This window comes from Macaca nemestrina, chromosome 18 (assembly GCF_043159975.1).
Source record: "Macaca nemestrina isolate mMacNem1 chromosome 18, mMacNem.hap1, whole genome shotgun sequence".
NCBI classification, from domain to species: domain Eukaryota; kingdom Metazoa; phylum Chordata; class Mammalia; order Primates; family Cercopithecidae; genus Macaca; species Macaca nemestrina.
This window is the reverse complement of record NC_092142.1, coordinates 6,006,639-6,033,837: the sequence shown is the minus strand read 5'-3', so window position 1 is coordinate 6,033,837 and position 27,199 is coordinate 6,006,639. Positions and strand designations below refer to the sequence as shown.

The 27,199-nt window shown below is 47.2% G+C and overlaps 1 protein-coding gene and 1 long non-coding RNA gene across 2 annotated transcripts in view; both read right to left on the bottom strand.

Annotated features, from left to right (window-relative positions):
• The window catches only part of LOC105467818 (RNA binding fox-1 homolog 1), a 2,482,591-nt gene that overhangs the window by 2,109,054 nt on the left and 346,338 nt on the right, over positions 1–27,199 (bottom strand).
• Positions 15,941–21,392, bottom strand: LOC139359725 (uncharacterized). The gene is made up of 4 exons (XR_011616092.1): positions 20,974–21,392; positions 20,102–20,199; positions 18,531–18,659; positions 15,941–16,742 (listed from the first exon to the last, which is right to left on the bottom strand). It is a non-coding gene; the product is annotated as an uncharacterized lncRNA (long non-coding RNA).

Genomic DNA, 27,199 nt, shown 5'->3' with positions numbered 1-27,199 from the left:
CTACTAAAATACAAAAAAACTAGCCGGGCGAGGTGGCAGGCGCCTGTAGTCCCAGCTACTCGGGAGGCTGAGGCAGGAGAATGGCGTGAACCCGGGAGGCGGAGCTTGCAGTGAGCTGAGATCCGGCCACTGCACTCCAGCCTCGGCGACAGAGCCAGACTCCGTCTCAAAAAAAAAAAAAAAAAAAAAAAAAAAAAAAAAAGAAGTAGGTCTTAACCTCAGCCCCGTTTTATAGGTAAAGAAGCAACAAAGAGGCTGAGGGACTTGTCCAAGGTAACACAGCACTCAGCAGGGCTGCAGTGGAGCCTCAGCTTGAACCGCATGTGCCTACTGCAAACACGGGGATGTGAATCACCACTGGAGTATTCCTGAGGCCTTCGTCCACCTTCCCATGAGGTACAGCACAGGAGCATATTTAAAGCTGGTCACCACCAACTCTGGGGGACTGCTCCCACCTCAAAAGTGTCACCAATGCCTAAAGCTCTACATCATCATTAATAAAAAGTCAGCAAGGCCGAGGCGGGCAGATCACCTGAGCTCAGGAGTTCCAGACCAGTCTGGCCAATATGGTGAAACGCCGTCTCTACTAAAAATACAAAATTAGCCACGCTGTGGTGGCAGGCACCTGTAATCCTAGCTGCTTAGGAGGCTGAGGCAGGAGGATTGCTTGAAGCTGGGAGGCACAGGTTGCAGTGAGCCAAGACCGACGCCATTGCACTCCAGCCTGAGCGATGAGATCAAAACTCCAACTCAAAAAAAAAAAAAAATACAGTCAGCAGACTTTGGCCTGGGGTCACCCCTTAAACCTCCTGGGCAGAGAGAGGGGTGTGTTTGTCTCAAGCAAGACCTTGTCTCAAAAGACAGAGGGTGGGAGAGAAAGAGGGAAGGACGGAGAGATGCAGAGAAAGCAGGAGAGAGGAGGGAGGGGAAGGAGAGGTGTATAAAAAGAGAGAGAGACAAAGATATAGACAGAGAGATCAAAAGGGAAAGAAACAGAGGGGGACAGAAGCTACCTACTCTTTCCTGTACCAGCCACAAGAATTACTCAGACCCACCCACAGAGTTCTGGGATTTCTGTTTCTGTACATCGCTTCTGAACTTATAATGAGAAGACACATATTTTATTGTTTCTCTTTTTGCAGTTTCTAGTAGACATTGGTCATGGAAAAATCTGGTGACCAAGAAATCAAAATTGTGTTTGTTCCTCTCCTTCCTCGACACAGAGAATGGTCCTCACGCCACATCCACCCTCCAGTTTACTGACGTGAACAAATGAACTTAAACACAAATCGTGTCCCCTGCTTCCAGCGACTGTCTAAAGTAGTAGCCTGAATGGGGAGAGAAGGGGGAGGCGGTTGATACAGTGATTTTGCTGCCAGATACGCCAATTCTCCTTTGAGAGAACGTCCATTGGTCTGAGAATATCTGGCTTTTGTCACTTTCTTTTCAGTCCCACTTTATAGATGGACCAAGAAAAAACTGTGCTTGATCAACGAGTTAAGCCCAATAGCAGATTTCAACCCAGTGACAAGACCCAAGTGTTATTCGGTGCCCTGGGATCCCTATCTACAGCATGGTCCTTTCTGTGAGAGGTGCCTCTCTCCAAGACTCACAGGTGACCCAGCACCTTGCCCACTTCTAACCCCTCTAGGGACACACACCTGCCCCAGGCAGCATGAATCAATCTATCTTTCTCAGGAACAGAAACGGAGACCCACGGAAATGGTCACTGCACTGTGTTGGACTCCGTAAGACCAAGACCTTGCACATGAAGTCAGTATTGGCTCCATAGCAACCACCAGCCCTAGGAAGGTAAAATTAGGTTTGAGTCAAAATTAAGAGTCTTCCAGGGGAAGCTGATTGGGAGAAAAGAGAATAGAGGATCAAGGCAACCAGTATCCCAGAGCCTGGAAAGAGACAACTTAGGACTTGCACTCAAGTATGATCTTACTTGGGAACCTAGCTACCAGATGAAATTCCTATCCAGCTGCCCCTGCAGTGCCTTCTCCCTCTTTGCCCCTCCCTCACTTCCCAGGCCACTCCCCCTAGCTAGGGGCTTTCCCTCTCCACATTCCTGAGGCTGAGGTCCCAGAGGCCTGGTGTCCTGTTTAGCTGACTATCTCTCATTGTGCCGCACTTCCATGTCATTTTAATTAGAAGCAGCACAGGAAGCCTTCACTCCTAGGAAAGAGAAGACGGTACCAACTCAATTGGTACCAACTCAATCTACTCTTGTCGAGACTTTTTCTGCCCTTCCTGCTGCTTTTATACCTCTCCATACCATGGAACTGGGCATGTACCCTAACCCTAGATTGGCACCCTCCTTAACACAGTCCCTGTGTTATCTGAACAAAGAAGCCAACTCTACACCCAATCCCGTTGTCCCTATTTGCCTCTTTACCTTGAAAACAAAGACAAGCACATATTAACATTCTAAGTCTGACTGAGTTGGGGAAAGTGAGCCAAGAGATGTAGCGAGGGAGGTAGTGGCTGTCTGACACTGTTCTGGTTTTCAGAAAGCCCTGGTCTTTCCCTGAATCCTTACAATAAGCCTCCTTATCACTTGAGCTGGCCTGATCCATCCTGATGAAAATTCATGAGGAGGGCAGAGAAGATCCGATCTGTAACCCTTCTTAGATCCCAAACCAGGAGCCGGAGCTAGCTGTCACTCTGGTCGTCCTCTGCCGCTCTTCTCTTCCCTCCAAGTTCTGCTCCCTCATTTTCCACCCACTTGTTAGAAGTCTAGTAGTCTTCCCTGGAAATGTATGCCCTCTTGCACCTCAGTTTACAGCTTTCAAAAGCTGGGACATGAATCCCCAGCAGCAAGGATGTAGCCAGTTAAGACAATGACCCAAGCAGAGATCCCAGATGGGCCATCAGACATCATCCTCTCCAGATTTGTCATGGGCTGGTGTCAGCTCCCAGAGGTGGCATTAAAAGGTGATATTCTTTGCATAACTACTACCTTTAAAGAGTCTCTTGCTGATTGAAAATGTCTTTAGATAAACACATATTTTTGGTTTTTGTGGGGTTTTTTTTGAGATGGAGTCTCGCTCTGACACCCAGGCTGGAGTGCAGTGGCACGATCTCGGCTTATTGCAACCTCCACCTACCAGGTTCAAATAATTCTCCTGCTTCAGCCTCCCGAGCAGCTGGGATTACAGGTGCCTGCCATCACGCCCGGCTAATTTTTTTGTATTTTTAATAGAGATGGGGTTTTACCATGCTGGCCAGGCTAGTCTCCAACTACTAACATCAAGGGATCCACCTGCCTTGACCTCTCAAAGTGCTGGGATTACAGACATGAGACACCGTGTTCAGCCACACTTTTTTGTGTATATACTTACATAGACATGTAAAAGGAAAATAAATCTCGGGGGCTCCCAAATTACTAAGCTAAAGGGAAAAGTCAAGCTGGGAACTGCTTAGAGCCAACTTGCCTCCCACTGTATTCAAAGAACCCTCTACTCACTGAGATAAATGCGTATCTATCTGATTGTCTCCTTTGGAGAGGCTAATCAGAAACTCAAAAGAATGTAACCATTTGTCTCTTATCTACTTCTGACCTCGTATCTTCCCGTCTTCCTGCTTTTGCTTCAAGTTCTCTTGCCTTTCCAGACCAAACCAATGTTCACCTCGCATATGTTGACTGATGTCTCAGGTATCCCTAAAATGTATAAAATCGAACTGTGCTCTGACCTGGGACAGACACTGTCAGGACCTCCTGAGGCTGTGTCTCAGGCCTGAGTCCTCAACCTTGGAAAAATAAACTTTCTAAATTAACTGAGACCTGTGTCTCAGATTTTCGGGGCTCACAGACATATTCATGTAATCCTGTGAGTGTTTAAGTGCCTACCTATAAATAGCCACATCCAGACGTGTCAATCTTTGTAGCTACAGTCATACAGAATAAAGATGTAGGAGGTGGAAAAAAATGAACACTGTATCCTACAGGTTAACAGAAGGCCAACACCATGGCCAATCAAGGCTTCCTGAGCAATGGACGGAGGGTTTGGGGTCAGGGGTGGGGTTCTGGGTGCATGATGAGTTCTCAATGATGGTGCCAGTAAAACGTACATGGATCAACATTGTGCAAAGCTCCAAGCCAAGGCCATGGCTGACCAAAGCCTCGCAAACAATGGGCAGAAGCACAGTGCAAAGCAAAAGCAAGTTTATTAGGAAAGTAAAGGAATGAAAGAATGGCCACTCCATAGAGAAGTCCCCAGGGCTACTGGTTGCCCATTTTTATGGTTATTTCTTGATGATATGCTAAATGAAAGATGGATTATTCATGCCTCCTCTTTTCAGACCATATATGGTAACTTCCTGACATTGCCATGGCATTTGTAATCTCTCATGGCGCTGCTGGGAGTGTAGCAGTGAGGATGAACAGAGGTCACTCTAGTGGCCATCTTGGTTTTGGTGGGTTCTGGTCAGCTCCTTTACTGCAACCTGTTTTATCAGAAAGGTGTTTTGTTTTGTTTTTTTTTAATTATGCTTTAAGTTCTGGGATACATGTGCGGAACGTGCAGGTTTGTTGCACAGGTATACACGTGCCATGGTGGTTTGCTACACCCCATCAACATGTCATCTATATTAGACATTTCTCCTAATGCTATCCCTCCCTTAGCCCCCCACCCCCTGACAGGCCCCACTGTGTGATGTTCCCCTCCCTGTGTCCATGTGTTCTCATTGTTCAACTCCCACATATGAGTAAGAATATGCAATGTTTGGTTTTCTGGTCCTGTGTTAGTTTGCTGAGAATGATGGTTTCTAGCTTCATCCATGTCCCTGCAAAGGACATGAACTCATCCTTTTTTAGGGCTGCATAGTATCCCATGGTGTATATGTGCCACATTTTCTTTATCCAGTCTATCATTGATGGATATTCGGGTTGGTTCCAAGTCTTTGCTATTGTTTTATCAGTAAGGTCTTTATGACCTGTATTTGGTGCTGACTTCCTATCTCATCCTGTGACTCAGAACGCCTTAGCCATCTGGGAACGCAGCTCAGTAGGTCTCAGTCTCATTTTATCCAGCTCCTATTCAAGATGGAGTTGCTCTGGTCCCCACACCTCTGACAGCTCTAAAGGTCTACCAAGCCACTGACCCCTAAAGTGTTCTGACCCCAGGGCTGTGACATATCTCCTTGGGAAGTCTGGATGCCAAGAGAAAGCAAGCAGGTTGAGGGGCCTATGAGGCCAGATCACGGCTGTTGGATGAACACAGACCACACACATTTCCACCACACCTCCGAGACTTCCTTCTTGGAGGCAAAACATCAAAATAACTCCTTAATGTATGGTCCAACCAGAGGACATAGAATAATCAAATAGATTTTGTAGGCTTGCCAACATGGTGAAACCCCGTCTCTACTAAAACACAAAAATTAGCCAGGCGTCGTGGTGGGAGTCTGTAATCCCAGCTACTGGAGAGGCTGAGGCAGGAGAATTGCCTGAACCCAGGAGGTGGAGGTTGCAGTGAGCCAAGATCGCGTCACTGCACTCCAGCCCGGACGATGAAGCAAGAATCCATCTCAAAAAAAAAAAAAAAAAGATTTTTGTAATCTCAGAGTGGTAGTGAGGATCTTTCTAATTATAACCCCCAAACCAAAAGCCTTAAAAGATTCAAAATTCTGCGTACATAAAATTGCATGCATGAAAAAAATACCGTAAACAAAGTAGAAGACAAAGGGCAATCTGAGAAAATTAAAACCCACGAACAAAGGGGTAACATCATTTATAAAGAGCTTCCCCCCAATCAATAAGAAAAACACCAAAGGAAGTCAATGGAAAAAAACAAGCAAAGGAAATATACAGACGATTTCACAAGACAGTCATGCAAATACCTCTTATGCACATTAAGAAATCCCCATAATCCTTGTAATTAAAACTTCACTCATAATAAAAGAAATGCAAATAAGGCAATATATTATTTTTTTACTGAGATTGACAAAGACGAAATCTGAATAAAGCATGAAAATTATAAGACTATCGGGCAACACGTATTCTTTACACATAGTGAAATTATACATTGATCAACATTTTAAAAGTTGATAATATTTGGACTAGGGATTCCATTTCTCAAGTGTCTGCTGTTTAAACATCTGTATGAGTACAACATGACCTGTGCCAAGGATATTCATGGAAGGCCTTTTTGTAATTACAAAATACTGGGAACAACATAAATTCCATTATTCAGAAGCCAGGTAAATAAGTTATAGTGAATCCAGACACTGTCAGTTAAGATAATGAGGTAGCTTTATATGGAATGACAGGGAGAAAACAGTAAAATGCACAGTGGTATGTATAGTACTCTGCATCTGTTGTTTTAAGAATATAGGCATTTCTAGTATATGCATTGAAATCTTCAGAAGACAGAGAAGAAAACGGTATTTTTTAAAAGGCTCATTTTGGGTTAGGCGTGGAGACTCACGCCTGTAATCCCAGCACTTTGGGAGGCGGAGGCAGGCAGATCACCTAAGGTCAGGAATTCAACACCAGCCTGGCCAACATGGTGAAACCCCATCTCTACTAAAAATACAAAATTAACCAGGCACAGTGGTGGGTGTCTGTAGTCCCAGCTACTAGGGAGCTAGGGAGGCTGAGGCAGGAGAATCACATGAACTCAGGAGGCGGAGATTGCAGTGAGCCGAAATCGTGCCATTGCACTCCAGTTTGGGTAACAAAAGAGAAACTCCGTCTCAAAAAAAAAAAAAAAAAGGTTCATTTCGGAGAAGGAGAAGGATGTGGTAGGAGGAAAACTCACTCTATTTTGCTGACCCTGACCCTTGAATTTTGTACGCTGGGCATATATTATTGAGGAAAATTTTTTTTATGCTACCTGAAACTTATTTGATTTTTAAAAGAAAATAATTTCAGGGAAAAACACATGACAACATTGGCAAGAACCCTTTGGGTAAGGCTTCATTTCTTGACATTTTTTGGAAAAAAAAATTAGCTTCCATCACATGATAAAGGAATTTGGGGTCTCTTTGGAGGACAGGAGTCCTTTCAATGTGGTTGGAACGCAGAAAAGCTGGCATTGGAGTAATACCTTAATGGATTTTACCAGGAAATATAAATAGCATGCAAGCCACCAGTTCCCCTCCTGTTCTCAGGGCAGGCAGTACTAATCAATCACTGCATTTTACCACTAAGGTAGATGCACTCTCAGATTGCAACCCAATGCTCCTGGGAAACTGGCAAATCCCACCAATCTGTGTGAGCTGAATCATCTGCGAACATTAAACCCCATCCTGAGGTAGGGTGACAACAAGGCAATGCCCAGAAAGCTGGAAGCATGGCCTCTACCCATATAGTTCCTCAGTGCCCCATGTAGGCCTGGGTTCGAGTCTTTGACAGCCAGTCCGCTACCACCACCCCATTCCTCCACCAAGCCCCGAATCACAGCAAGGCAGCCAAGAGCATGCAGCCAACTTCCAAGCCCATCGTAATGATACCCAGGCCTCCCCTGCCCATCCCGAATCAAACCACCCCCAGCACTTCGTAGGAAATGCCAGTTAACCTTCAGCAAGCAACTCAGGCTGCCCTCATTTCCCCCAACTTAGAAAATTCTGTGTAAATGTCAGATTAAACTCTTCAGTCCTCTGCTTTTAAAATGAGAGATAAAATTTACCTCCCTATTCCCAGATGTTAAAATCTCTGCTTCTCCCCAGGGCAAAGAAATCAATGCAAGTGAGCTCCGTTTTTTTCCCCCCTCTTTGGAACACTACCACTTCCAGCAATTTATTTGACTGACTATGCCTTCTATTACCATGTAAATTGTTTCAGACTGCAGGGAAAAAAAAAAGTATTAATCTCCTCTCAGTAAGTCATAAAATAAAGAAATCAATTTCAAGGTCAATTTAGCCCAAATAACACCTGCTGCCCTTTTTTTTGTAACATGCAGACTCCTCTGAAACGCAAGGCTGTTGTCTAAGGCGTCAAGAGGCAGCAATGGAAAACCCAGTCTCACGTCAGTCAGGGCAGTGACAGGGGAGACCCTGGTACCATGGCCCAGTGGCCCCAGGTGTGAGTTTGGGACAGACAAGATTCACAGGTTCCAGTCAGACAACACTCTGCAAGCCAAGGCAGCCGAGTGGCAGGAGAGCTGCACTGGGGGTCACGTAGAGTTGGGGTCAAGCCAGGAGTCTGGCTGGATGGCTGTTTCAGTTCTGGGAAATTGACTTCACCTCTCTGAGCTTCAGACTCTACACTTGTTAAAGTACTTAAAACGAGGGCTAGGTAACCTTACAGAATCCTTCAACCCAGTCCATTATGGACTTCGCCAAAGGTTACACATCCTGGAGAACTGGCCTAGAACTAGCCACTTTCATGTAGGGATCCTTCATCAACACGTAGGATAGTGTGGGGGTTAAACAGGCTCTGGAGCCCAAATCGCCTTTGATCCATGAATGAGCTGTATGGCCTCGGACAAGATACTTACCTTCTATCCTCTGAGTTTCTTCCTCTGGAAGATGGACATAATAACGTTATGTGTTTCTAGAAAGAGAACCCTCATCCTCATTTTTGGATGAGCAAATTGCATTCAGAGAGGGCAAGTGACTTGCCCAAGGTTGGCCAACTTAAAAGCAGCACATCCAAGTTGAATGCTGGGACACCTGAGCCTCAGGCAATTGACCCCAGCACACACCATACTTCCTTCTACAAACCATGCAAGGGAACAGAGGCAATTCCTCGGTACACTCATGTTCCCTCCACCACCGCCCCACAAACCCAACAGGGATGTGGCCAAGTGCAGATGGGGGCCATGAGCATCTTACAGTGGGTCCTGGACCCAGCAGACTGGGGAAACCCATCTTTACATCTCCCATAAGGAGACGGTTTCTCCCTACCCCACTCCAAACCCACTGCCTTGGCCCTGCCATCCCTGATGGATGCCCTCTCTGGGCAGTTTTTCAGCGACATCCAGAAGATTAACCAACTGCCCCTAGGAGGCCATGACATCCGGGCAGCCCCAAACCATCCTCAACTGTTGTTTCTGCCAAGGCCAGCCCTGTATTCTCAACTGTGCATCTAATCAACCACCCAACTGTACCTCCCAACCTGTAAAACACCTCCACCTGCAAAATCCTGTCTCATGTGGGCATCTCTAACGCTAATGCCTAAACTCACATCACTTTTGTTGCAGTGGCTTCCAAAAAAAACCTGCTTGACTCCAATTTCTCCCCCTCAGTCTATTCTCGATAGCCAGAGCGATCTTCGTTGGGTAAAAAGTAGTTCTTGCCTCTCCCAGTTCAGTGCCCTCCCAGCCCTCTAAGTCTGCAAAGTGGTGTCCATTGCTCACATGGGGACGTGCTGAGGACTGTTGCCCTTAAACATGTAACTTGGTCATGGAGACACAAAACAGCCCACGTCTGACAAAGTCAACACTGATGCCAATGAGGACAAAGTGCCTGGATTTTGGGGGCTATAAAACTAGAAAGAAAAAAAAAAGCAGAATGCTACTTAACTGAGCATTTACTATGTGCTTCAATACACGACCCCACAGCTGACTACGTGGCAGAAGCAGGAACGGGACTCGGCCTCTGTGCCACAATTCTCAGTCTTTTTTTTTTCAAGCTTTATTGAGCTAATTCACCTAGCAATTCTTCCAAGCGTACAATTCAATGGGTTTTAGTATACTCACAGGTGGGTGTGACCATCAGTGAATTTTTAGAACGTTTTCATCACCATGAAACTCCATCACCTCCATCCTCCAACCCCCCATTCCCACAGTCCCAAGCAATCACCAATCTACTTTCTTCTCCATGGATTTATTTGTGCTGGACTTTCATATAAAAGGACTCATGCAACCTATGGCCTTTTGTACCTGGTTTCTTTCACTCAGCATCATAATCCCAAGGTTCAAACAAGTTACAGCAGGCATCAGTGCTGCATGCCTTTTGTATGGCTGAAAATATTCTACTGCATAGACACACCACCTTTTGTTTTCCCACGAATCTGCTGATGGACATTTAGGTAACTGTCACCTTTTGGCTATTATAAATAATGTTACTGCGAACATTCCCAATATACGTTTTTATGTGGACATAGGTTGGTACTTCTCTGGGGTACGTACCTGGAAGTAGAATTGCTGGCTCATACCACAACTCTTTGCTTAATATTTGAGGAACTCTCAGGCTATTTTCTCAAGTGACAGCTGTTTATGAGGGCTCAGATCCTTCCATATTCTCATCAATACTTGGGATTATCTGACTTATTTGAGATGGAGTCTCGCTCTGTCACCCAGGCTGGAGTGCAGTGGCGTGATGTCAGCTCATTGCAACCTGTGCCTCCCGGGTTCTAGTGATTCTCCTGCGTCAGCCTGCAGATTAGCTGGGATTACAGGCACCTGCCACCAGGCCCAGCCGATTTTTTTATTTTTAGTAGAGAAGGGGTTTCACCATGTTGGCCAGGCTGGTCTCAAACACCTGACCTCAGGTGATCTACCCACCTCGGCCTCCCAAGGTACTGGGATTATGGGCGTGAGCCACCGCAACCAGTACCGATTATCTGACTTGTAGATTCTAGCCATTCTAATGCATGTACAGTGGTATCTCTCTGTGGTTTTGACTTGCATTTTCCCGATGACTAACGTTGTCAAGCATCTTTTCATGTGACGACTGGCCATTTGTGTATCTTCTTTGGAGGAATGTCTGTTCGGATACTTTGCCCATTTTTTAATTGAGTTGTGTTTGTACTGTTGAATTTTACATATTCTAGACATAAGTCTCTCACAGATAAGCAATTTGCAAATATGCTCTCCCATTCGATGGGATGCTCACTTTTGAACAATGTCTTATCCTAAAGCATCTTGGTCATGTCAATTTCAAGTGCGTAACCAATGGGCCATATCCATTTTCAGAGCTTTCTGCCCTGGCTCCCTCTGGGACTGAGACCCAGGTTTTGTTCTACTTGCCTTCTTTTCAGGATTTGCTCTGGGAATGGCATCCGGGCAGCACAGGAAGTTTCAATAACAACATAATTCAGCCAATAGCGTTTAAGAACCTGCTAAGTGCCTGGCAGTAGGACAGAGAAGCTAAGAGTGTCAACATTTCAAGGAAACTGTCCTGGCTCAAACCTTGTCAATGCTACCTCAGCTCCTTGCTCTTCTTATCTGTAAAACTGGGGGTAATTGGGGCCGGCCATGGTGGCTTACGCCTGTAATTCCAGCACTTCAGAAAGTAGAGGTGGGAGATCATCGAGGCCAGGAGCTCAAGACCAGCCTGCGCAATACAGCAAGTTCCCCTCTCTATAGGGGGAAAAAAATTAATTAGATGACTGTGGTAGCACATGCTTGTATTCCCAGCTACTTAGGAACTGCAGTGGAGGGATTGCTTGAGCCCAGGAGGTTGAGGCTGCAGAGAATTACAATCATGCCAATGTACTCCAGCCTGGGCGACAGTGAAACCTGTCTCTAATGAATGAGTGAATAAATAAATAAAATTAGGGATAATAATAGCAACAGTAAAACTAGCTACTTGAGTCAGGAGTAAATGAAATAACATATATAAAGCTCTGAGCACGAGTTCTGGCACACTCAAAGCCAGTGGTCTCCAAATTTGGCTTTATATGATAATCACCCAGGGAGCTTTAAAAACACGTACATTAGTTCCCTGTGGCTGCCGTCACGCAATTGCCGCCAACTGGGTGGCCTAAAATAAGTGAAATGTATTCTCTCACAGTTCTGAAGGCCCGGAGTCTGAAACCAAGGTGTGGGCAGGGCTGGTTCCTTCTAGAAGTTCTGTGGGAGAATTTATGCTATGCCTCTCCCCCAACCTCTACTGGCCACAGAGATTCTCAAGGTGCCTTGGCTTGTAGAAGCATTGGTCCCACCTCTGCCTCTGTCTCTACTCGGCCTTCCTCTCTGCACGTCACTGTGTCTTCTCCCTTTCCGTCTTTTTTAAAGACACCAGTCGTTGGATTCAGGGGAGGATAATCTCATCGTGACATCTCTAAATTAATTCCATCTGTAAAGACCCTGTTTCCACATAAGATCATATTCACAGGTTCCAGGGGTCAGAACTTGGGCGTATCTTTTGGGAGTCACTATTCAACCCACTAGAGCACACACACACACACACACACACACACACACACACACACAAAATGCCAAGAATTTTGTTCTACCTCACACGAATCCGGTTGGAATCTCCAGCAGTGACGCCCAAGGGTCTGCAGTTCTGGAATCCACCCAGGTGATGGCCACATACAGTTAGACGGTGAATCCAGGTCTGCACCCTGCATAAATGCTGCAGTGGTCCCAGAGGCAGATGGCTTTGGGGGAGTCAGGGTCACTCCACAACGTGGCAGGGTATCTATAAGGGGCCTTGTCAGACCTTTCATCAGGATATCCCATAGTCTCACAATCCACAGAAGCTCATACACACCTAGCTGCACTCTCCACAGAGGTCAGTCAGTGAACACACAGGATACTCACAGGAAACTAACAGCTAGGGGCCAAGGGCAACCATGAATCCGGCCCACTGCCCATGTCTACAAGTTTAAAAATCCCAAGAGAGTGCAAAGCGGGAAACACTCCAAACGTCCATCACTGGATGAACAGATCAATAAAACATGGCCCAGTCATACAATAGAATATCATTCAGCCTTAAAGAAGGAAAGAAGCACTGAGTCATTCGACGACAGGATGAACATTGAAAATATTATGCTAACCAAAAGCAGCCAGGTACCAACACCATACATGGCATGATTTCATTGATGTGAAATATCCAGAAAAGGCAACCCTGTAGAGACAGAAAACAGATTAGTGATTTCCAGGGACTGGAGGGAGGACAGGATGGGGAGTAACTCCTCAAGGGGTACAGGGTTTTATTCTGGGGAGATTAAAGTGTTTTGGAATGAGATAGAGGTGATGGCTGTACAACACTGTGAATGTATTAAATGTCACTGAATTGTTCACTCCAAAATGGTTAATTTTATGTTATGTGGACGCTGCCTTTATTTTTTTACAAAAGACTTCCCAAAAATTCCCAGCAGACCCAGACTTCTATCCCTCCTTTTGTGCTTTGGCCGTATTTTTTTCAAATAAAAATAAATATACAAACCACAGATTTCTAACACACATCCATACAATCAAAAGCAGCTTTCCTCTCCATTCATCTCAAAAGCCATTAAAATTAATAGGGTCTGTATCAGGAATGTCTAATAGAGTTACCAATTCACTGAATCAAGAAACAGGCCCAAGCAGTAACAGCACTGCAGTCCCGGTGCAAAGAGAACGTCCATCTAGAATGAGTGGGGATTGATTAACAATACCCAGTCCTCCTCTCCCAGCCGTCTCACAGGGACAGCCTCGAACACCTGAGGGTAACCACACTCAGGAGAGAATGATCCACCTGCCTGTGCTGCCATGCAAGGGAAAGAGTTCCAAAAACAGAAGTTGGAGGGGGATAAAAGCCAGCCTGGGAGAGAAACTACCCTTGATCTCTGTGCCCTTGTGAGGGAACGCACAGCCTGAAAAATGTCCATTTGCAAGTGGGCAATGCTGTCGGAAATAGACGTAATGAGACAAGGGAAGACGGAACATCAAGAAGTCTTGGCAAAAACGCTGGGAGACGCGGCTTGGTGATAAAGGAGGGCATTAGTGATGCAAGATGAAACTCGGACATATTTCTGGCTCAAGATGCTGAACGCAGCACTCCAGTTTTCCCAAGGACGAGAAGAGCAGGGGAGCTGCTGAAGGAGACACGGATTATTACCGAAGCTCTTGCAAAATGAAGTCGGGGAGAATGGCAAAACAAGTGAAGTGTTAAATAAATACTTCCTGAATGTAATCACGAGGGAGAACACTAAAAGTAGGATGTCTGACAAGGGCTTTTTATCCAATCTGCCCAGGGTTTCCTTAGGGCTCCTCAGAGAGGAGCTGTCAGTCACCCGCATGACATCACAGGCGACTGATGCAGAAATAGGACAGTTGGAGCATGGGGTACTAGGCAGGCTGATTATAGGGACGTGGTCCAGACTCGGTGAAACCAGGAATGCCTGGCACAGTCTTGAGCTCCCTAGGCCATTCCCGGAGAGAAGTCCCTCCAAATGAAGATGACATCACCAGAGAAACTCTGCATGAGAGAGGTGCAGCCCATGGGCTCCAGACTGCGGTAGCCCAGCATTGAAGATGCTGCTGTTTATTTCAGCAGACGTATAACCTTGGGCAGCTCACTCTGTTTTTCTGAGCCAGTTTTCCCCTCTGTAAAATGGGGCTAACTGCCTACATCACAGGAGGCTGTGAAACGAGACAATCCTAAAAGCCCAATAAATCTTAGCTCTTGTCGTCCCCACTTTACAGAGACGAAACTCAAGCCCAGCCCAGGGTTAAAAGAAAACTTCAGACAAGTTCAATTTGATAGAGTTTATTGGAGCAAAGCAAAGAAAACGATTCGTGAAATCAGGCAGCCTCCAGAATCACAGCAGATTCAGAGGCACTCCAGGGTTGCCTCGTCGTCAGAACAAATTTATAGACAAAGAAAAACCTAAAGTGACGTACAGGTATCAGAAGTGACATCGGTTAGAGCTCGGCGCTGGCCTTCTTTGAACGCAGTTTGAACACTCAGCAGTGTAGGAGTGGCTGAAGTATGGCCGCTGGGATTGGCCAACCCTCAGCTATTACTACAGATAGGTACTATGAAGCTAGGTTTTCATCGTTGTCTGCCTATGAAGCTAGGTTATGGTTTGTCCCCAAGAACTCAAACATAGAAGTATGAAGTCCTTCTAAGGCCATATTGAGTTGGCTTTAACAACAGTTAAATAACAAGCATGGATGTTAGTAGGTACTGGCTTTTGCTGTGCATGGCATTCTATGGCTGTACATTTTTTGTTTAAATGTCATTTGAGCTCTGCAAGAACCTGCAAGCCAAATTGCCTGGGTTCAAAGCCAGGCTCAACCTCTCCCTAGCTGTGTCAACCTGGGCATATTATGTTACCTTTCTGTGCCTCAGTTTCCTCATCTGTTAAAAAGAGGACAGTATGAGAAGTTAAATGAGTTGATGTCTGCAGAGGTCTCAGAATAGAGCCTGGCCCCCAAGTGCTCAATATTATCACTGATTTTTAGCTCATCTCACAAACAAGGCCCACAGAGGGTGAGCCTAAAGATACACAGCTGAATGACAGGCAGAATCTGACTGTCACCCACGCTCTTCTGCTTTCTGCACTTGGGGCTGACTGGTAACCACTTCCTCAAGGAAGTTCCCAGAGTCATCTGAGGCAGGGCAGGTGGCAGAGGTTAAGATGATGAACTTTGATTAGTCGAGCGTGGGTGTGGTGGCACGTGCCCGTGGTCCCAGCTACTTGGGAGGCTGGGGCAGGAAAATCGCTTGAATCCAGGAGGCGGAGCCTGCAGTGACCCGAGATCACATCGCTGACATTCCAACCTGGGCAACAGAGTAAGACTCCACCTCAAAAATAAAAAGATTTAAAAACAAACAAAAAAAAGTGATGAGCTTTGAAAATGCCTGGGTTCAAGTCCCAGCTCTGCTCTGGCTTTGACCTTGGAGGGCTATTTAAAATCTCTGATCTTGGTCTCCTCACTGTTAAGGGGGGCACTATACTCGCACCTCAATTCCTCAATACCTGGCAATGCCGATCACGATGGCCAGTGCGGTCCGTGTTTTCCACTGGCTCCAGTCCAATGCCCTATGTGGAAGGTGAGTCTACCTTCACTACGCCGTGTCATTGCATTCTTTCACTCAGCTGGCTCTGAAGGCCCGTGCAGCCAGAGTCGTGCCTCAGATGCTCCTTACTCCCCATCAGCCTGTCTCTACCCCAGCCTCACTTCCTGTGGTGCAGCCTCATGGAAGTGAGGTCTGATACTCCCGAGGCCGAGAGGAATCCAAGTCCCTGGGATTAGGGCTCCCTCGAGACTGCCTGCCTGCAGAAGAGGGAGCTGTCAGCTCTTTTAACAGTGAAATAATCGCAAGTTTGAATGTGGATTCTATGCTGAACAACTGCAATTAGAAGCCACCTTCTGTTCGAAACAACTGCTGCTTAAATGTAATCCTGCATTGTGCCTAAACCCCAAAGGAGTTTCTCAGTTTTGCCTTCAACTACACTTACTCATCTACATTACAGTGTCCTTGGTTCTGTTCCTACATCTTTCATCACTTTCTACCTCTTAGAGGCTTCTCTTTGTCCCTAGATAATATCCTAACGCCTTACCTGGGCCCACCTTGCATACAGTCTGCCTCCCACTCACTCCTCCCTCCTCTTCCTCTACTCTGGGCCCTGTCATGAGCTGCAACTATACAGTGTTTCTTTTTGGCCCTGGCACCAGCTGTCTGTCATCCTGGCTTGGAGAGCTTTCTGTTCCCATTCTGCAACTGAACTCCTACACATCCTTCATGTCAAAGTCCAGACATCACCTCCTCCGGGAAGCCTTCCCTGAAGTTCCACACTAACCATGAGACTCCTGTAACATGCTCTTGCAGCATCGTGCCCATCACCCCCGTGACACTTCCTAAAGCTTGTAATTAATTACTTGCATATGCATAATTACAAACTAGATGGCTGCCTCCACCACTGACTTGTGTACTCCATTCCTGTTGCAAGGTTGCTCCTGGATCCTCCCTCCAGGAACCAAGCACAGCCCCAGTGACACACATAGATATTGAACAAGAGTGTTTAATTACACAAATGGCTTATTCCTCCCAAGGAGAGCAACTTGCTGGAGGCAGGACCCGTGTCTTCGCCCAATGTCTATTCCTTGTAGAACTTAGCGCAGTCCCTGGCACATGAAAAAATACTCGGTCTGAATTGGCAGAATTTTTAAGCAGACTCATGCTTTACCTTCTAGTTTCTTTTCTGTCAGAAAAAAAAAAAAAATGCGCATAGCAGCCCAAGAAAGCCCCGCCCCCTTCTCCTCTGGATCTGTCAAGTGCCGTCTACAATGGTGACTACGTGGGTATTTGCATTTACCTAAGAAGACAGACAACACTTTCCAGTTCATTAAAAATCCATCCCAGGTCTGTGCACACTGACAGCCCTTGAATCATCCCAGCCTCCCCTGGGGAGTTGAGATAAAGGAAAACTGTTTCCCTTGTCTTAGCCTGTCACGTGCTCATCGTTCCCACAGAGTGACTGGGAAGGACCAGCGTGGATGCATGTCATTCCCAGCTCTGTCGTTTGAGGAATGGGATCATTAAGACAGGTGACCACATAAATGCCATCTGCCCTACAGCTTCCTGGGCCTGGGTTGCCCTTGGCTGGAATCCCACCAGTTTGCCTTTAAACCTAAGTGTAGGAGTCCCCATCTGTCGGCCTGTATGTGCAGAGGCAGGGCAGTGTGAGATGCCACGAAAGGTAACATTTGCATCCTCTCCCCAAAGGTATCCAGTGTGGAGAGCTCAAAACCCACACAAAGCAGATGTGTGAAGGCTGAAGCCTCCCAAGGGGAACAACCAGCATTGAAGCAGGACCAGCTGGAGCCGGCACCGCAGCCAAGTAGCCCTGGCTCTGAGCTAATGCACACCCAGCAGGCCGCCTGGCAGCGGGTGGCATCCAAGTCACCCAGGGGGTGAAGTGGGGACGTCTGTAAAACCACTTCTCCCACTCCCTGAGAGGCTCTGTAAGCTCAGTGGGCGCTTACCCCTCGGAAAACGGCGCCAGGCTGACACCCACACAGCTGAGGATGTTTTTCCACAAGCTCGATTACCAATCAGTCCCTGCAGCTGCTCCCAGATCAGAGCGGAATCCAATCAGCCGGCACTCCCACAACCCAGAAAAGCCGGGCTGCCCTCACTGGCTCCTCGATTACCAATCAGTCCCTGCAGCTGCTCCCAGATCAGAGCGGAATCCAATCAGCCGGCACTCCCACAACCCAGAAAAGCCGGGCTGCCCTCACTGGCTCCTCGATTACCAATCAGTCCCTGCAGCTGCTCCCAGATCACAGCGGAATCCAATCAGCCGGCACTCCCACAACCCAGAAAAGCCGGGCTGCCCTCACTGGCTCTTCAGGCCCAACTGTTATTCATGCATCCGTTGTTGGGGCACCCCTATGCACCATCACTATGCCGGGCCAAGGGAGGCAGCTGGGAACGAGGGAGGCAGGGTCCATGCCCTCTTTGGGCTTCCAAGCTGTTGCAGGTGATACTGAGCAGATAAAGAATTAACTGGGGGTCGGGCACAGTGGCTCACACCTGTAATCCCAGTACTTTGGGAGGCCAAGGTGGGTGGATCAGCTGAGGTCAGGGGTTCAAGACCAGCCCAGCCATGTTGGTGAAACCCCCGTCTCTACTAAAAATTTAAAAAAAAAAGAAAAAAAAGAAAAAGAAAAAAATTAGCTGGGCGTGGTGGCAGGCACCTGTAATCCCAGCTACTTGGGAGGCTGAGTCAGGAGAATAGCTTGAACCCAGGAGGCGGAGGTTGCAGTGAGCTGAGATCGAGCCACTGCACCCTAGCCTGGGCAACAGAGCGAGACTCCGTCCCAAAGGGAAAAAAAAAAATGAATTAACTGGGCAACGACTGTGTGGTAAGTGCCACGAAAGGAAAAGTCCAGCGAGCTTCGAGATCTTACCTGGTGCACCAAGTCCGGGAAAGTTTCCCCTAAGCATGGCAGGAGATGGCAGAAGGAGCAGCCCTCAGCAAAACAGGGTCTCGCCAGAGCATGGTTTTAGCAGCAGGAAGAGCTGGACCAACAGGTGGGCTAGAGGATTGGGGTTTTAAAGGCCACGCCGCAAGCAGCAGGAGGGTTGAAGCAAGGTCAGGTGTGTGTGTGTGAGAGGCCGGGGCTGGATTCTACAAGTGCACACAGGGATGCGGGGAGCACAGTAAGAGGCCACAAGGGGAATCCCAGAATCAAGGATGCTGTAGGAGGCACATACAAGGGGAGCAATGAGAAAGAGGAGATCAGCAAGTGGATTTCCTAGGCCTGGGAAGTGAAGGCGGCTGGGGCGTGATGGACGAGAGGCAAGAATGCCTGTAGGGTTTCTGCATAAGCACCTGTTTGGCCACCTGCACTATTTCCTGAGCCTGGCGATCCTAGTAGAAGTGCAAGTTGGGTGGGGAGAGAGCAGGTCCAGTCTTCACTGATTTAGAGAATTAGGGGTGTGGCCGGGCATGGTGGCTCACGCCTGTAATCCTAGCACTTTGGGAGGCCGAGGCAGGGGGATCGCCTGAGGTCAGGAGTTCAAGTCCAGCCTGGCCAACATAATGAAACTTTGTCTCTACTAAAAATACAAAAAGCCGAGTGTGATGGTACCACCCTGTAGTCCCAGCTACTCAGAAGGCTGAGGCAGGAGAATCACTAGAACCCAGGAGGCGGAGCTTGCACTGAGCCGAGATCAAGCCACTGCACTCCAGCCTGGGCAACACAGTGAGACTGTCTCAAAAAAAAAAACGGGTCGGGGGTGGGGTGGGGAGGTTTCATGCACTAGGACTTCTGGGATTGAAGCGCAAAAACACCCTGGCCCGATGGAGATATTTTATCTTCATTTAACCTTCGTTCCCTCCATGGTTGATTATTGATACTTCACAGAGGAGTTCCTGAGGATGCATTAAATTTTTGCCGAGAACCTTGAAGACCTTAGATCTCACAGCTGTTGGCACTAAATTAATAGAACAACGAGGCAGGCTTTCACCCCCATGCCAGGAGTCACTGTGTGGGCATGTTTGCAGTAAGTTCCTGGTCTCCTGGTGGTTTTTTGTGTTTTGAAATGGACAATTCTTTTATTCTAGTCAATAAATTTCTAAATGTCAGACCATGGATGGGGTTTTCCTGGTGGGCTTTGGAGCCCAAGGTCCTTCTTGGGATGCAGAGAGGACAAGGGAGCTGGGACAAACCTCTGCTTTGTACACTCCACCCTTCCTTCCTTTTACGTACACACACCCCACCCAACAAGCAAATTGTGGCTGCCAGAAAGACCAGACGCCAAAGTGCCTCCTGATGAATGAGGCTAGGTGAGAAGCTCAGGTCATCCATCAGGAATCCCCAGGCCAGGCACAGTGGCTCACGCCTGTAATCCCAGCACTTTGGGAGGCTGAGGTGGTTGGATCACGAGGTCAAGAGATCAAGACCACCGTGGCCAACACAATGAAACCCCGTCTCAACTAAAATTACAAAAATCAGCTTGGTGTGGTGGCACGCACCTGTAGTCCCAGTTACTCAGGAGGCTGACGTAGGAAAATCACTTGAACCTGGAAGGCGGAGGGTGCAGTGAGCCAAGATGGCACCACTGTACTCCATCCTGGCAAGAGAGTGAGACTGTCTCAAAAGAAATCCCCAAACCCCAGAATCTCTCCACAAATTGTCATTTTCTTCTTAAATTTGACTTGGCCTCATCCCCTCTGCTCTAACATGAGGCTCTTTATATTAGGCTGCACCAAAAGAAATCAACCTTTGACAGTTTCCAACCTAAAGAAGAACCATGTCTTCCGCTTCATGGCTTCTATTATGCCACCTGGTGTGAACACTAACTTTTAGTTTTTGCAGGAATATTAATGTGCTTGATCATAGCACACTGCCTCAGACCTCACTCGGGCTATGATGTAATGTACAGCACAGTCACTGCCTTGCTGTTTTAAAATTTTGCAAATGATCAATTCGAGACCACACCTGGCCTCAGGATTGCAAACATGTAGTAACAGAAAAGCGGTTAAAACCATTTATGGGGCACATTCTGGCAGCACAAGGCACTGTGCTGGGCATTACACAGATTATTCATTCTGGGGATAAAGATGAGGAGGGGGAAAAAGCTCACAGGTGTTCATTATATGAACTCAAATAAGGCACCATTTTTCCCACTAAAACGCCAGCAGATGAAGCCACTTACTGTCCTAACAGAAAAATGTTGAGGTGAGGAGGTGAGACCCTCCAACAGCTCTATGCCTCCCTAACACCCACAGACTGAAGCAAGAGCTTGATCCCACTACAATGCTGCTAGTTACAGAGCCAATCAGACCAACAGGAGCCTCATCAGACCCGGAGTCTGCTTGTTCTCAGATCGCTGCAAAATAATTACCCTGCTCTCTTCGGCAGGAGAACAGTTTGCATTCACTGGGAGAAATGTGTGATTTGATAAAGACATCCCACACAGGGCTCCTAGGGATATTCCATTAAGAGAGAGAGAGAGAGAGAGACCAGCTTGGAAATTATCCTGATAGTCTCCCGCATTAGAAAATCTGGAAGACGGGAAGCGGGAAATTGGGGAGAGAGGAGCAGACGAGGAAAACGGCCTCTGCGGAGGGTTCTGAACTTTAGCAACGGCTCCCGAAGGATATTCGTGGCTTAACTCCTCTTTAATCTTGGCCCAAGTGCTGTAATAAGCCACTCTGAGAACTTAATAACTCCTCAGCATCCAATCAATAGCAGCTCTGAAAAAGCTCTTCCCTCTATTTATTTAGTTCTCTAGCACTCAGACACTTCAGCTTTTTATTCCCCAAGATACCTGAAGCCGAACTTCTCTCCCTTCAGGAACAGGCAGCTTGCTGACATCCACCCAGAAGGTGAATCTTTAAGAAACGGGCTTGGATGAGAATTCTCTACGTTGGAAAGGCAAGAAGCACCAAAGAGACAAATGAGATGGTATTCCTGCCGTATCTCCAAAACCAGCGGAAAATAGACTTTGGCACTTCTCCTAGTTCCTGTTAATGCAAAACCTCATTAGGATCTTTGGGGGAAAGGGGCAGGATACACATCTTTATAGGATTCATCTGGGAAATTATCACTTTCCAGTTAAACAATTGCAATATGCAATAAGTATTCCCCCAAAAATACTTCCGCTCTTGGGGGAATGGGAGGGGACTATTTGTCTTGATTTTTTTCAACCATGCTTCTTGGTGAATATAAATTTTGGATTCATTAGAAATACAAGTAGGGAGGGACTGAAGGAGAAAAGGAAAAAGGATTATCAAGTACATGTTAACAGGACCGCATCAAAAGATAAGTATTTCTGGCTAGGCGCAGTGGCTCACGCCTGTAATGCCAACACGTTGGGAGGCCACTGCACTCCAGCCTGGATCACTTGAGGTCAGGAGTTCGAGACCAGCCTGGTCAACAAGGTGAAACCCCATCTCTACTTAAAAAAAAAAAAAAAAATACAAAAATTAGCTGAGCATGGTGGCAGGCACCTGTAATCCCAGCCTCTCCAGAGGCTGAGGCAAGAGAATTGCTTGAACAGGGGCAACGGAGGTTGCAGTGAGCCAAGATTGCAGCACTGCACTCCAGCCTGGGTGACAGAGTGAGAGTCTGTCTCAAAAAAAAAAAAAAAAATGAAACTTTCTGCAAATCTCTCTATCCCTCCTCCCAGCCAAAGAAGCAGATGTCTTCACTTCTAAGTGCAAACATGGGTGACCCATTTGCTGCAAACTTCATATCATGCCAGCTTTTGATGCTATTATTTTTCTTTTTTTTTTGAATGAGAGAAAATTCAGTGTCCTGGCACCAGATTCTCTGGGCACATTCCAGCCCAAGAAGAGGTTACATTTTATGCCAAATAAAGACAGAGTTATCTTTTCTTCCTATTTGGACAGGAAGGCATCACCCCAATCAGGTCAAGCAAAGCAAATGGATTATTCACTGGGTAGGTCCACACAATGTAGCACTTTCCTGCCCGTCTCATGCGCCTCTGGGAGCTTTGTCTCGGAGACGGGTAGCTCCAACCCTGGCTGGCATGGGATGTGTGCTCACTCCTGTCAGGTAGGAGTAGATGCCAAGCAGTGTACTGTCAGAAATTACCACTTTCCAGACAGACTGTGATGGCTTTGGGCAAGGAAACTCACTTTTCTGCGCTCTAGGTGTATCATCCATAAAATGAGAAAAGTTGCATCTGCCTGATACAGAGCTGCTAGGATGATCACCGAAGACAGAGGACACACAGGGCGTGTGAACTCGATGATGGCTGAGCCGTGATGGCAGTGATGATGACGCTAATGAAGATGATGATGATGATAATGAAAATGATGATGATGATAACGATCAATGGTTTGCTTTTTCTTAACTTCATCCGTTCCTTAATACCTGATTTCTCAGAGTTAAAATTAAAAAACAGCCTATTCAGAGACAGCAAGTTAGGGTGTGTTTAGGGTAACAGAAGCGTCAGAATTGTAATGAAACACATCCCCTTCATAAAGCAAAGGCACTTCCAAGGTAATAAAATAATCCCGGGAAATCCCTCAGGAGAGGCTGTTATATCACAAGGTGAATGGCCCTGATTTTCACAAAGTTGTTAAAGTATCCCTTTGTTATCTGGTTAGCCAGGGGACAAGGCCAGAAGCCACTTAGCACAGTGCCTTCTGTGTAGCCTTATCAAGCCGCAGGGTACGAAAAGCCCAACTCACAGCACAGTGGCTGGGCGGCCACCGTCCCTACAACTCACCTGGGGCTTTGAGAACCATCTCCTTCTGCAGCCAAGCCTTTCTTGCAAAATGAAACAACAAAATAATGCCTTTCCAGAGTCCACTGTAAGCCCCCAGGTTTCCCTAAAAACGGAGCTCAGAGATGCACAGACTAAAACAGAGAGGAGTGACAGAAGCATTGACATTTAAAAGCATGTAACGCATTTTGGGAGGCCGAGGTGGGCAGATCACTTGAGGTCAGGAGTTCAAGACCAGTCTGACCAACCTGGCAAAACCTCATCTCTACTAAAAATAAAAATTAAAAAAAAAATTAGCTGGGCATGGTGGTGGGTTCCTGTAATCCCAGCTACTGAGGCACGAGAATCGCTTGAACCCAGGAGGTGGAGGTTACAGTGAGCTGAGATCACACCACTGCACTCCAGCCTCAGTGACAGAGACACTGTCTCAGAAAACAAAAAAAAAAAAAAAAAAGCATGTAACAATTTTCTTACCTTATAAAACAAAAGCAGCTACTGAGATGTGGCAAGCCAGGGTTGTATGAGAATCAGAGACCTATACAGAGGGTTAGGAGGCTACAGACAGACATGGCACAATCATCCTCATTTTCCAGGCAAGTGCAGCCAGCAGCATTATCGCTGCATCAAACTGTACAAAACCACGGCACTTTCTGAGCCTTTGTTTCCTCACGTGGAAAAAATGAAACCGACGAACTCGATGCCCTCATAGATCATTCGTAGGCACAAAAATTCTGCCATTCTAAGATTATACATCTGTCTGTTGTACAAATTACTCCACCTGCCACCAAAAGCAACAGATAAAAATCTCAAGAGCTCATCAGAAGAATGGCATCAGGGGGCAAATCCATGAAGCTAAACAGAAACAGATATGGTTTGGGAACAGACTTGTTTCTTTTTCTCTCTTTCTTCTTTTTTCTTTTGAGACAGGGTCTCGTTCTGTTGCCCAGGCTGGAGTGCAGTGGCACAATCACAGCTCACCTCAGCCCCGACCTCCTAGGCTCAGGTGATCCTCCCACATCAGCCTCCCAAACAGCTGGGACTACAGGCACACGCCACCACATCCAGCCTACTTTTTGTAGATATGAGATCTTGCCATGTTGCCCGGGCTGGTCTTGAACTCCTGGGCTCCAGCCATCCTCCCACCTCGGCCTCCCAAAGTGTTGCAGTTATAGGCGTGAGCCACTAGCCACTGCGTCCAGCCAGGCCTGATGCTTAGAGAGGAGCCTTGGGATGCCTGGCTGGGGAAAGGGGAGATGCACACTGGGTCCAGGACTGGGGCCCAGGGAAGCAGACAAATGAGGCCTCCTTTAGAGGAAGCTCAGGTTGATTTCTGGTGCATTCCCTGGAGCTGAAGCTCTCAAAGTTGGCAGTGCCCAAGTCACATGATGTACATACTACAAAACGGTGTCTCAGGCTCTGCCTCCAGCAATTCCAATCCAGTATACTCAGGTGGGGGTCCAGGAATCCTCATTTTAAGAAGCACCCAAAAGTGATCATAACATAGGCAGGGGAAGAGGTGGAACAGCTCAGGTCAAAGCAGGGATGAGAAAGCTGGAGAGGAACCACCTTTGTGGCCTTCACCTCCCACCCAAGGCTGTGGGGAAGGGACAGCGTCCCCACCAGCAGCCAATGAAACGTGGACACTCCTGTCTTGCATTGCTCACACCTGATGCCTGGAGTCAACCCTAACACTCCTCCTCTAAACCTCCGATCTTCATGATGTCCTCCCAACTTGAGTTTCATAACAGAACCAGAATCTCTCAATTCTCGTCATCTCCATCTCACCATCCCGGGCTGGGGCACCATCATTTCGACAACTGCCTAAATGTCCTCCCTGCCCCTGCCTCATATGGCCCTCTGTGCATGCAGTGGCTGGGGCAGCCTTCATCAAACGTCAGGTCACGCCATTCTTCCACTTAAAGCCCTTCAACCACCCGCCGATCTCCCCTGTGTCCCTGTCTGCCCTAGCTCCCACCATTACCTGTCTGGCCTCAACCCTGAGTACCTTTGCCTTTGCTCATTCCACTTCCTACATAGTCCACTGCACTTCTTGCTCCTTCTGCCCCATCCCGATTGCCCTAAATATCCGCAGAGTACATTCCCTCACCTCTTCTCTTTATGTCTTGGCTCAAATATTATCTCCGTGAGTCTTTGTTGGGCCACCTTTTGTAAAACTGCCAACCCTACTCTTCAAGGACTCCTCTCTCCCCTGTGGATTTTCTCCATTACACTATTTCACAGATTCTCTCTTCCCGCCGCATAGGTCAGGGGTTCTCAACCTTGGGTGATTTTGACCACCAGGGGCCATTTGGCAATGCCTGGAGAGATTCTGGTTGTCATGACTGGAGAAGAAGATGCTGCCATGTATCCAGTGAGTAGAGACTTAGGATGCTGCCAAGCATCCTTCCATGCACAGAAGGGCCTCCCATAACAAACTGACCCAAAATGTTAACAGTGCCAAGACTGAAAAATCCAAACCACAGAATATACTGTTAGTGGCCTCAGCAATTTTTGTCTGCTGTGTTCATTGCCATGGACTCACTGCCTAGAAAAGCATCATGAACGTGGTATGCACTCAATAAATACTGCTCAAAGATAAGAATGAAGAGATAAATGGCTGGATGCTTCCCAGAAAGCCTGGAGAGCTTCTGAGCCACACAAGTATGAGTCTCCCTTATTTGATACAGGACAGACTCCATAAAGAGCTTCTATGGCTCCGTGGACCACATAGATGAAGCCATTCCATTCCTAACAAATCATGTATTTAAGGGACCACAAGGGAAAGAGTAAACACCTGAGATGTGCTGCAAAGCTTGTTCCATGTCAGGAGGGCTTCTCATGTTCCTTTTTGCAGTGTTTCTAACGGAGAACAAAGGAGGCTGGTCTCCTGGGGCCCCACATAAGTAAAGGTCCATTATCTTAGTTATGAAAGTCAAAGATGGGCCAGGCACAGTGGCTCACGCCTCTAACCCCAGCAGTTGGTACCGCGGACCTTGGTGGACTGAACAAAAGGAGGATGAATGCGGAAATAAAGACAAAGACAAAAGAGCATACTTGGAAGAAGGGGCAGGGGGCTCCTTGCTTCTAGTGAACAAGGACCCTGAGCTTCTAGTTTCCTTCGTATTCACTGAGTAAAAGAGATAGCGAGGAGGTGGTAGTTGTCCGTCAGCTGCTTGACTCCGTGCAGGCCTGCACAACTACATCCTTTGAACAGCAGTCTCCGGATGTTCCAGTAGATAACCTCAAGAAGCACGGCGCCAGGGAGTGACTGCACTCAGCATACCTTCTGGTGGCAGGTGCAGATGTGAGTTTGCCCACACCCTGCATTCATGATCAACAGTTTGCTGTTTGATCATATAGCCTTCAGGGGAATGCTGAGTTGGTCACGAACCTCAGGCCTTTGGCTCTCTACACTTTGGGAGGTCGAGGCGGGCAGATCACTTGAGATCAGGAGTTTGAGACCAGCCTGGGCAACATGGTGAAACCCCATCTCTACTAAAGAAATAGTTGGGCGTGGTGGCAAGGAACCTGTAATCCCAGTTACTTGGGAGGCTGAGGCAGTAAAATCACTTGAACCCAGGAAGTGGAGCGGCAGTGAGCTGAGACTGCACCACTGCACTCCAGCCTAGGTGACACAGTGAGACTCCATCTCAAAAAAAAAAAAAAAGTCAAAGACGGGTCACTTCACTACCAGGGGACAAAGGAGTAAGGGTAAGGGAGTTATAAGGTTTCTGTCTCAGGACTCTGACTAGACATGAATGGAATTACATGAAGGGCTGGGGGAGTGATCAGGGGATCTTCAGTGAACAGACATCAAAAACAACTAAAGGAAAGAAATCCCACCAGCAAAGATCCAAGAGATTGTGTATATCAG